Source organism: Erpetoichthys calabaricus, chromosome 16, assembly GCF_900747795.2.
Source record: "Erpetoichthys calabaricus chromosome 16, fErpCal1.3, whole genome shotgun sequence".
NCBI classification, from domain to species: Eukaryota; Metazoa; Chordata; class Cladistia; order Polypteriformes; family Polypteridae; genus Erpetoichthys; species Erpetoichthys calabaricus.
Genome location: NC_041409.2, coordinates 4997988 through 5010340, shown reverse-complemented (window position 1 = coordinate 5010340; position 12353 = coordinate 4997988). Strand labels below are relative to the sequence as shown.

The 12353-nt window shown below is 40.4% G+C and overlaps 1 protein-coding gene across 1 annotated transcript in view; it reads left to right on the top strand.

Annotated features, from left to right (window-relative positions):
* The window catches only part of LOC114666835 (uncharacterized), a 117028-nt gene that overhangs the window by 64411 nt on the left and 40264 nt on the right, over positions 1–12353 (top strand). The window lies entirely within an intron of this gene.

Sequence of the window (12353 nt, the reverse complement as noted above, 5' to 3'; positions counted from 1 at the left end):
ATGCGACAGCTGAAACCCATGTCTTGCATACGTCTGTGCCTGGTGGTTCTTGAAGCACTGACTCCAGCTGCAGTCCACTCTTTGTGAATCTCCCCCACATTTTTGAATGGGTTTTGTTTCACAATCCTCTCCAGGGTGCGGTTATCCCTATTGCTTGTCCACTTTTTTCTACCACATCTTGTCCTTCCCTTCGCCTCTCTATTAATGTGCTTGGACACAGAGCTCTGTGAACAGCCAGCCTCTTTAGCAATGACCTTTTGTTTCTTGCCCTCCTTGTGCAAGGTGTCAATGGTCGTCTTTTGGACAACTGTCAAGTCAGCAGTCTTGCCCATGATTGTGTATCCTACAGAACTCGACTGAGAGACCATTTAAAGGCTTTTGCAGGTGTTTTGAGTTAATTAGTTGATTAGTGTGTGGCACCAGGTGTCTTCAATATTGAACCTTTTCACAATATTCTAATTTTCCGAGATACTGAATTTGGGACTTTCATTAGTTGTCAGTTATAATCATCAACATTAAAAGAAATAAACATTTGAAATACATCAGTCTGTGTGTAATGAATGAATCTAATATACAAGTTTCACTTTTTGAATGGAATTACTGAAATAAATCAACTTTGTCATGATATTCTAATTTTATGACCAGCACCTGTATATACATATATTTTGCAGCCCAGAGAATAAAACTGTACATAAGGAGGCCTCACTAGTGCGTTATAAAGCTTAGCCATAATGCCCCTTGCCTAGAATTCTACACATCATGGTGTGTAATCTAACATTCCGTTAGTTCTCTTAATGGTTTCTGTACACTCGATGTAAAGTGCTTGAGAAAAGCTGTTCACTCCTGATCCCTATGAAACCTGCAAGACCTTGAACAGTTTGGGGGGAAAACTGGTAGCAGTTGCCAGGATGTGCTGAGCTGATAGAGACAGACCTGTGCACACAGACTGAAAGCTGTCATGGCTGCCAAAGGAACAGCTACTAAACACTGACTTGAAGGGGTTGAATACTTATAACGATCAGTTATTTTGTGTGTTATATTTGTAATTAATTTAGACAACATTGCAGAGATCTACTTTCACTTTGACACCAAAGAGTATGTTTTCTGTTGATCAGTGTTAAATAAGCCATATTAAATCCATTGTGATTCAATGTTGTATAACAATAACATGTGCCAACTTCCAAGGTAGGTGAATGATTTTCATAGGCATTGTAGATTGTGATGATCTACCGTGACTCTGAAATCCATCTCATATTTTTTTTTACTTCTGATGTGTGTTTACTTCTTATTTAAATTTATATTCAAGTCATTTATGAGTATTAAAAAAGCAGCAACACTGATCCCTGAGGGACACCAAATGTAGCTTCATTTTCTTCTATAAAACATTCCTGCTGCCCACAGTGAAAAAGATGAGAGAAAAATAGGCCAATCTGATTGATATAATGATATATTCTACACAAAACAGCAATACAATTCACAGTCTCAATTCATTTTTCAGTTAAAATTAGATGGCTGGTTTTAATATAGTAAGGTTGAAATGAATACAGTATACACACTGCAGCAGTACAGTAAAACACTTTCGGCGGCCATTATAACAAAACACAGCCTCTGAAACATATTAACGTGGACTTGTCTTCACTGAAGGTCATCAATGCAATTTGCCTGACAGTTGTGAAAAAGCTTTGAGCGTGCAGCATGACACATTTAAAGGAAAGGCTGGCTACTGATTTGGATGACACTGCCATGTTTCAAAGTTGTTTGTGTGCATTACAATAAACCCACAAGTCAATCAAAAGCAATAATGGTATTTTTACATACCAAAGTGTATCTTCTTTCAAATAAATAATTAATAAATTCCATGTTATCTGCTCTCGTTCATTTTTTTAACTCTTTGGGGGCCTAAAAACACACAAAGCAATGGTTTCAAACATACATAAACATAAAACGTCTGTGGCTGTTGTCGGCACCCATTCACCGTCTCTCGATGGCCAACAGGAATGCATGATGGGCTGGCTACCTGGCTGTCTTTGTGTACTGGGTGGGTGGCAGCGGGCAGTCGTAGTGCAACACTACCTGGTTTGTACCTCTTGTCATCGTATCAGTCCTCCCAGGCAAACATTGCCGTACGCACATCAGCTACACGTTCTGCACTACGATCAGCTGGGGACCGATCAGCTGATGGCAGTGCATCAATTTTGTTTTCGATCTCCGTCTCCAGATCACTTGCATCAAAACCGGACTCCAACAAGTCAAAGTCCCATTCAGTGATAACACGCAGGAGTATTTTGTTTTGCGTAATTGCTTTGGTCTCTTGTCAGATATCGATTGTTTGCTCTTCTTGACTCAAACACGTGCAGGAAGGCGAGGTCAAATCAATGAATCTAACTTTCCTTCTAGCAAAGAGAGTCAAACTAAAACATAACAGTTCCGTCACCATTTACAACTGAGTAGCATCCTTTACCCCTGAAGTTTGACAAAAGTCGACATCCAGCCTGAAAGAGTTAATATAAACAATTTGCACATGTATGCTCTGAAGCAAGCAGCGTGTCACAGCTGAGTTAATCTACTTTTATCAAATATCCCATCTACGTCGAGCTGCATACAGTGAAAGGCTCATTACCATTGGGCAGCTGAGGTTCTGAGCATTATGATAATGTATAGCTGTCCATGATTGGTCATTTGTAGTACACATCACTGCTGTGCCTAAATATAGTGCATATGTAACGGCTTGTCTTTACGTACTATTCCACATTGTTAATCACAAAGCTTGAGTTAGAGACTGAGCAAAGTTTTGACTTTACTGAGAATAACATGTTTGATGAAGGACTTGAGGCTACGTTTGATTTGTAAGTGCTGCTTACTATGACTTTGAAGTGTAACTAAGTGCAGTTTTACAGCTCTGGCACCATGGGTTCAATTAGCACAACCGGAGGCTGTCTACTGCAGTTTCTCCCTATGTTAGCTTTCTGAGCAGTGCTCTTTCAGTTTCAGCACAGAGTACAGGCAATGTTTCTTCTAATTATGCTTGCTTCACCACCGCCCCCGGCTCCCCTACCAACACCATCCAGAGGAAGGAAGAAAATAAATCAAACAGTGCCTGGACAGTCAGGGAGGTTGAAGGGAGTGCGATTAGATATGATCCCTTCGGTGACATTGGGGAGAAGAAGTGTGTAGTTGGCAGAGTATAGAGTGAAAAAGTCTACTATACTTGTGAGCCAGTGATGACCACCTGCGGCTGAGAAATGGCTGAGAATCGCTGGTTTAGATGTATGTTTCTCTACAGTATCACTGCATTTCCATTTTGGTTACGTGCACCATAGAAGTGACACTTTTGAAATGTTGACAAAACACAAATGCCAGTTCTCTGTGTTTCCATTGAGTGATTTTATGAAAATAGTTTGTTTCATCAACTAATATTGAAAATGGGTGTTGATTCTGTTGTTTCAATTGTGTCTACAATTGCTGTGTTCGTTTTTAATCGGAGGCGACAACATCGAGTGAATACAATAAAGGGAAGGCAAATTCCCGATACTTGGCAGAGGCCACCTATTAGGATTTCTTTGAAATCATCTGCAGTGATTTTACTGAGGAACAGTGGGTACAAATTTTTAGGCTTGGCATCTCAATATTTAAAAAATTATGCTGTGCAATAAGCCTCTGGTATTCCCCGCTGTAGCATAAATGATGGAGGCTTTCCTGACCAAGAAACACATAGCCATCATGCTTTATAAACTGGCTACCTGTGCGCAGTAAGGGGTTGTTGTCGAGAATTTTTATATGAGTAAAACTGGTGTGTATATGGGATGTGTCAGGCCATTGTGAGATATGGCCGGCCATTCATCCCGGCCAATACCCCCAGGCCACTAGATGGAGTCCTCCTTGCAACGTGGAGATGCCCCGAATTCCAGCAGGGCATCATGAACTATGGAGTTTTAATACACAGCCCTGCTGGATAACGTCGGGGCCGCCAGGAATCGCTGCAGGGAGGCCCAGAGATTTATATTTTTCATATAGCCCGGAAGTATTTCCAACTCACGGAAGCGGAAGAAATGATATACTGAAGAAAAAGAGAAGGGTGAAGAAAAGGAGAAGTTTTGCCTGACCTGGAAGTGATAGAAAGTCACATGGACTGAGGGACAAACACTTCCGGGTCATGGACTATAAAAGGACCATGGGAAATCCCAAACAGTGAGCTGAGCTGGGTGGAAGGGTGGCAACACGTCTGGGAGAGGAGGATTAGTGTATTGATTATTGATTATTGTGTATTGTATGTGTAGTGTGGAGTGGAGGGTGTTTTGTGCACATTATTATCATAAAATAAATAATAATTGGAGTATTACCTGGTGTTTGGAGTGGTATCTGAGGGTTCAAGGGAGCTCTAGCGCCCCCTACTGTGACACCATATTCTCCAAACTAAGTGCCTAACTTTACTGGATGTGGAAGAAATTTTGCAGCGCAATTACGCGGCACAGAAAATACCTCAGGTGTATGGTGTAATCGATGGCTCACATATCCCTATTCGTGCATCAAGTGACAGATATCGGGATTATGTTAACAGGAAAGGCTGGACAGCTATTGTTCTGCAGTCAGTAGTTGACAACAGATTAATAATCAGGGACGTTTGTGCTGGGACATCCTGTAGTGCTCACGATGCTCCTACAGTATATTCACCACATCACATCTGCACAAGGATTTGAAAATGTATTTCATGTCATGTGACCTAAATGCGAAAAAAAGTGTTTTTACATTTCAGTTATGTGAATTATTGCTTTGTTGAATCGCCTGAAAAACCACCTCAAGCGAACACAAACTTTTTTGCGAATTTTGAGAGTTTTTTCAAAATTCATGTGTTTCCGTTACTGGTTTTTTGTTTCATAATTTCAAAATGCGCCATTAAGGAGGTTTATGAAAACGTGGTTCATGACTAGCTCTATGCTCAGAGCTGCCTGTTCCTGCCCTGTGCCTTGGGCTACCAGAAAAGACATTGTCTTCACCCCAGTAACCCAGCACTGGAAGACGCTGGTATGAAAATGTACCGTGTACTTTGTTTATTCCAGAAGTGAAATGCAAGGAAAAACAGCAACACACAAAACAAAAAAAAAACATACATTTGCAGGGCCAACTACAAAAGGACTCAAGAGAAGATGGGTGAATTGCAGCACAAAATACCCAATTTAGTGTACATAGTGGTAAACAGAAATTGTTTCAAGTATTAGTATGAGAAATAATTTTGAAAGTAAAGGTCTGAATGAGCACATTATTATATGTTGTAAATGATCCACACAACATGGAAAGAGGTTTGGGGGCAGCCAAAAATGTAGCAAAGATGTGCTTCAAATTGATATAGATCAGTCGATAACAAAGAACAGCAAGAACAGGGAAACATGACGCTTAATATGTAAGGTAGATGGGAAATTATGTCATCAGGCAGGAACCGGAAGTGACGCCATTGGGCCCAAGCAGAATTTCCTGTGATCGGTCTGCTAATGGGAAAGAACAAGGATTAGTGCACTCTGCCATCCTCTGGGGTTTTTGAGTCTTTTAGCTGCCTCCAATGCGCATGTGTGTGACAATGTATACCTCTCTATTATAAAAGAAAATTTTGAGACGAGACTATTGCCAAGAGATTTTTTCAAGTCCCGCCCTCCTCTCAACCATTTTCAATCATGCCCATGGTCCTCTCACCTCTCATTCTTGTGAATGCTTTTGTCAGACACACTTCCTGCACTCCATCCATTTTCCAACCCGCTGAATCCGAACACAGGGTCACGGGGGTCTGCTGGAGCCAATCCCAGCCAACACAGGGCACAAGGTAGGAACCAATCCCAGGCAGGGTGCCAACCCACCGCAGTCCTGCGTTCTCAACTCTTAAAAATTTTTACGTTTTACTCACTTTAAGCTTCCAATAAAAGAAGACTTAATATGTCCAAATCTTATTGATGAATTTCATCTTGAAGGGTTATCAACAGAAGAAATGAATACATGGGCAATCCTAGCACTGAGAAATGATGAAGTCAAACGAATTAATGTGAAAATTAGCGATCAGTTACATGGCAATTACATGTAAAATTTTAACAGGCGACAAGAAAGGTAATGTAGTACATCTTCCACGGATAACATTAGACACCAAAGGAGATCTTGATACACCATTCATATTAAAACATTTACAGTTTCTCGATACAATAGCTTTTGCTGTGTAACAAACATTACACAAATCACAGGGACAAACATTTGAAAAAGTCAGTTTATTTATTAGAGAAAAAGAAACGATATTCACTCATGGGCAATTATACATTGCGTTGTCACGATGTAAGTCCAAACACGTAATCAAAATTCAATGGGATATTGACGAAAAGTTAATTCAAAAAATTGTTTTAACTGAAGATTTATAGTAAAAGTGTAAGTTTAAAAAATATTTGCGTGTTAATTTCAAAGCCAAACAGTACGAAAATGTATAATGCAACGAATACCTTCTAACGCAACATGAAACATAATTTTCTTCCAATTTATTATGTTTTACTATTTTTTACTATGGTTAATTATTCACTGTAATGTAAAATAGTGAGGTCCTTTATGCATATGTAACAATACCCATGAAAATAACAATCTGTTGTGAGGGATGGCCGGCCAAATATTCCGGTCCACACCTCCAAGCCGCTAGATGGAGCTCTCCCAACAACATGGAAGTGCCCCAAATTCCAGCAGGGCCATATGGACATTGTAGTTTTTATAAACAGCCTTGCTGGATACCATGGGGACCACTAGGAGCCGCTGGAGGGAGGCTCATAGAGGGCTACGTGCCCTATAACCCGGAAGTGCGTCATGAACACATGACTGAACAGAATGGCGTGCTTCCGGGATGAAGTGGAGTTTTTATATGACCTGGAAGTATTCCGAGTCACGTGGACAGAGAGGGCGAAACACTTCTGGGTCAGGGACTATAAAGGACTCTGGGAAACCCCAGATGAGTAAGCTGAGCTGGGTGGAAGGGTGGCAACGCGTCTGGGAGTGGAGGATTGGTTATTGATTTATTGATTGTTTATTGTGTTTATTTGAAGATTGTGGAGAAGAGGGTGCTTTGTGCATGTTTTGTCCTAATAAATATAATATTTGGACTTTTACCTGGTGTCTGACATGTAGTCTGAGGGTTCAAGGGGTCACGGAGACCTTAATCTGTCACACTGTTTAACTTGTACATCCGCTTCCCCAACACGTGCGGCAGAGCCGTCAAGTGGCTAGCACGTAGCGACCCCCGGGGGATGGCGAGCGAAGCAAGCAGGGGGCAGAGCCCCCTAGTAGTTATAAATTGTTTACTTGTTGCTTCATAGTGATAGTGTGTGTATATATTTTTAATATTTTTTATAACAAATATATAACTGCAATACTTGTTTTGAGAGGACTGTTTAGGTGCAAGAGACTAAATGTCATATAGTGTAACTTTGCAGTGCTATGGGATATGACATGTAAACTTGGTACAGTGACAGCTGACTGACTGGAGCACAAACTAAACTTGAATCCAGGGTTGTGCATCATAAAATGTCTTGGTTATGTACTGTAAATTCCAGTTTTTTGAAGAGCATTTCCTAAAGCACCATTTTTTTGTGTTTTATTCGTTGATATTGGTGTAAATAAATGCTTTCTTTTCAAAATTTGAAATTGTACTTGCTAGTCTTCTCCAATTGCAGCTCCTTTATTTTCATGAAGAGAGTAATAGCAGTTTATTTGTTTGGTATGCAATTTAGGTGCTGCATTACCGAAAACCCCTTAGTGTATAAGTGGTTAAAATGCTAGACAAAACCATTATCTGTATCCCAGCAGGGTCAGTGAACAAAGCAGCAGTTTCCATCCTTCAGCTACAAAAAGAGAGACAAAACTGATGCCAAATGGTCTGAAGACATTTTTCTGAAAATTGTGTTTTCTTCTGAAGTAAGAAATTCACACACACAGATGAGTGCACATATTGTGCGCGCTTAGTAAAGTTGGCGGGGTCTCTACCAACTGCTGCAACCAGTGAGGCAGCCAAGGACAACATCAGTGAGTGACACTTGAAATCAAAATGTAAACCATGTTTAAGGATGAAAGTGAATTTTTAAATAAGTAACTTGAAGAGGGTAATAAAACCATTATGAAGAAGACAGTAATCATGGCCAAACCTGGACATTACAACACATCGATCAATTAATTGCAGCTTCTGAGATGACAAACAGTACCTACTGGGTGGTATGGTGGTGCAGTGGTTAGCACTACACCCTCACGAGCCAGCATCCACAGTATAAATCACATATTTGAAATTTTACTGTGTGTAGTTTGCACTTTCTCTGCTTGGTTCTCTGGCTTTCAGCCTTGTAGATGGATTAAGTCCACCACTACCAGAATGCCTCACTTGCTCATGGTGTAAACAGGAGTGCACAAATGACCAGTTTTGCCTACACTTATGTGTGATTCTTGTTTGCTCCACATTGCAAGTCTGTAAAGACACAACAAAACAAAAATGCATACAGGTACATTCATTATGTAGCAACGAATGGCTGCTGTGGTTACTTGGGTGTCCATCAAAACAGCTGAGTTTGGTTGAGGACTCAGCAGGGGATCCACGTCATCAATAGCAATGAGCTCAAGAAGACAAGGCAGTGCATTATTGGCCAAAGTTTGTAATGAGCAAATAAGACTTTTTTATGTAGGAGAACCTTACTTTTCATTTATGCAGCTTCATTATTATTCAAGCTGAAAGTTAAAATTGCAAATGGTGTTATTTCATTTTATTTTTAATTTTTTTGCAGCATCCTTGCACAAAAACCTTGAAAAATAAATGGCAAAAGAGAGATTACATTTCCATCCATCCATCCATTTTCTAACCCGCTGAATCCAAACACAGGGTCATGGGGGTCTGCTGGAGCCAATCCCAGCCAACACAGGGCACAAGGCAGGAAACAATCCTGGGCAGGGTGTCAACCCACCGCAGGACACACACAAACACACCCACAACACACTAGGGCCAATTTAGAATCGCCAATCCACCTAACCTGCATGTCTTTGGACTGTGGGAGGAAACCCACGCAGACACGGGGAGAACATGCAAACTTGCAAACTCCGCGCAGGGAGAGGATACGGGAAGTGAACCCGGGTCTCCTAACTGCGAGGCAGCAGCGCTACCACTGCGCCACCGTGCCGCCCGACATTACATTTTCATTTTATAATTTTTTTTTTTGCAGAAAATACCACCCATATGAAAACATGGAATGGTATGGTAAAAATATGATACAAACTACCAAAATAATCCAAAATACCTGGTGATTATTTTGACCCCTATGCCTTGTTTTTGATTTTGCTTTCTGGATTTGTGTTTTTTGGGACTTTAATTTGCCTTGAAGTGTCTTTGTTGTTTAAGGTAACTCCTTCTGGGCGTTTGTGCTCATTTGTGCTCCTCAGAACTTCTTGTGCTGCTTCTCGGTTTTTTAAGCCAAAGGCTGACGGATTCTTCTACTCATACGGCTTTTTGCCACAGTTTTTGGGAACGAGTGTGCAAGAAAATTATGAATACAGACACCCCTCATGGGAATGCCCCGATTTAGGCAATAAAACTCAGGCAGGAGAAAGTGTCAATCGTTAATGTTTATCTAAATCTCGCAAGAGGTAACAACTGTATTACATGTTAACCACATGTCTCTTTATTATAATAAAAAAATCCTGGGACGAGACGAGACTTTTTAGCCTGGGGTGAGTCGTGACTTTTTCAAAGAGATTCTTTCATGTCCTGCGAGACGAGACTTTGTAGCAAAAGATTTAACCACTCCCGTGGCTGGAAATAAAAGACAAAGAGTAGAAGACAAAGTAGAACGCCGTAAAGAATTCAAAAACGTTGGAGCGGTACACATGTAGAGCAGGTTACAGATAATGAAAGTACAAAAATTCGAAAGTCTCAAAAAAATGTCATTAAAGATTGCATTAGCGCAAACAAACAGAAATTATTACTCGGTGAAATAATGGAACAGCAAAGAGAGATCGAATATATTGTTCGGATTTAAACTTTAAGTCGGAGACTTGTAGATCGTCTAATTCGTGTTGCAATCAGGGAAAAGTAGTGTTTCTTCCCAATGAAGAGGCATACCCACGAGAATAGATAGATAGATAAGAACTTTATTTATCCTGAGGGAATTTCTTTTGTCATATACATGCTCAGTGCAACAAGAGGAATAAAGATAAGGTAGTAAAGAGTTAAAAAGATCAGTAGTAATAGTGCAAACATAATAACAAAATAACTCTAAAGAATTAAAAGATTTGTTTGGTGAAATCCACATACACGAGCGACAGAGATGTGAATTTGCTGGTGCGTAGCACAGGCCGGGGGGTTGGCGAGCGAAGCGAGCAGGGGATGAAGCCCCCTAGTTAGAAAGAAAAAAGTGTCCTCTGTGCTATATTTATACAATTCATTGATTAGGTCACTATTCAAAAAAAGAATTCATTACATAATCAGAAGACTTTTAACATCATTGGTTACACCTAGTTGCTAACGGGACATGGCAGATGTTGATACCTTAGATGACCACAATTTGATTGATAGTCCTCTTTGCTTAGGATGTACATGACATTTTAAATGTGTCATTTTTATTCTTATTTTAAAAGATGTGTGAGTTTCTCCATGTACACCCTGTTTTCCAAAAAGTAAGAGAACAATGGCCTAATTTTTTATGATCCAGCTGGGTACAAAAAACAGAAACCTTAGTACTATAGAAGAATGGTTATGCCATAAATATAACATTTTCTCTTAACGGGTTATATAAAATAAAAGAAATACGTTTATCATAGTGAATAATAAAATAACAGCATCAGCTTTTAAGCATAATCTCAGAAGGATATGAGAGTCAGACAAATGCTAGGTGCACATTGGCCCAGGGTTCAAATTCAACTCTTACATGAGTGAATGAGGGAGTTTGTGCGCGTTTGGGGAGGTTTAGGTAGCTGTTCTGCTCCGACCAGGCCTAAGCAGTTTTTGCTATGTGAGAATTTAGCCTCAGCTCATACAGTATGTGTGCAATGACCCCACTGTGCTTAGTTTTTTTATGTTTTTTAGTGATCTGCACTGGCAATCGGAAGGTTGCTGGTTCGAATCCCATAAATGGCAATAGGGACTCTGCTCTGTTGGGCCCTTGAGCAAGGTCCTTAACCTGCAATTGCTGAGCGCTTTGAGTAGTGAGAAAAGCGCTATATAAATGCAAAGAATTATTATTATTATTTTTTGTGCTGCAACACCATATCAGTTCATATCCCCTCCAAGAATAAAATTCAAGTCATTGCTCTTCAAACAGAAAACAAGTTGAAGACTCCAATGTAAATTATTGAAATGAACATTACCTCAACTGAAATTCGACTGCAGGTGTTGTAATGTCAACTGGGCCTTAAGCCTCATTTATTAGACTATACCCCTCTGTGTACCACCAAGCCCTCACAGCCTTACATGCATTTCTTCATTTTTAATGCCTTATTTTTGTTTCAGTATCAGTGGCACTTGGCCAGTTTCTGTTATCCTTGTTGAGCTCTATGGGTAAATGTACTCCTTCAGACAGGTTTATAAAAAAAACAATCCAAACGTTTCCTACTTAACCTAACTCGCCTTTGTCTTTTCACAGATGGTACTGCCTTTAGACTGATCCACCTTGAGGTATACTGCTAACCAAACAATGCCTCCCCTCTGTATTCTCGATGGCTCTTCCTTACTCGATTCTTACTTCCTTCCTACGTCCACCCACTTGATTTTCCCAAAAGCATGTCATCTGAAACTCTTGAACTGACCGATTTCTTCTGGTGGCTGGCTCTCTCAAAGCTTTCCTCTTTTGTTTCACTGCCTAAGATCTCTTGCCTCACAAGCATGGCTACTGTTCCAAATGGCCAGATTTGCTCAACACTTCATTGGACGTTGGACTTTAGCCAGAATCTGGGCAGCCTACCTCCTTTATCAGCTGATCTATACTCTACCCTTTTTCCTTAACTGTTTATCCCTTTAGCTCGCGCCTATAGTTACATAATGGCATTTTCTTGATTCCCCCACCTCTCACCCCTTTCTGCACTGTAGGTTTCTACTGTAGATCAGCCAGTGTTTCCAGCCACACCTTGTCCCTCTAGAATCCTTTTATATTTCAATAACCACTTGTTGTCTTATTTCCCTCTCTCTTTTCTCTCTCCTTCACAGAACAGAAGTTTTATTATGACAATGGCTTGTAAGGAAAGCTTTTGTCTGGTGGCAAAATGTTTGAGAGAAGATGGGTGGTGGTAGTGGTGGTGAGAGAGAGGGGGATGGATTTTAGAAACCACGAAAGACAAGTAACTTCTTTGATGGAGAAAGAGGGAGAGAAGGG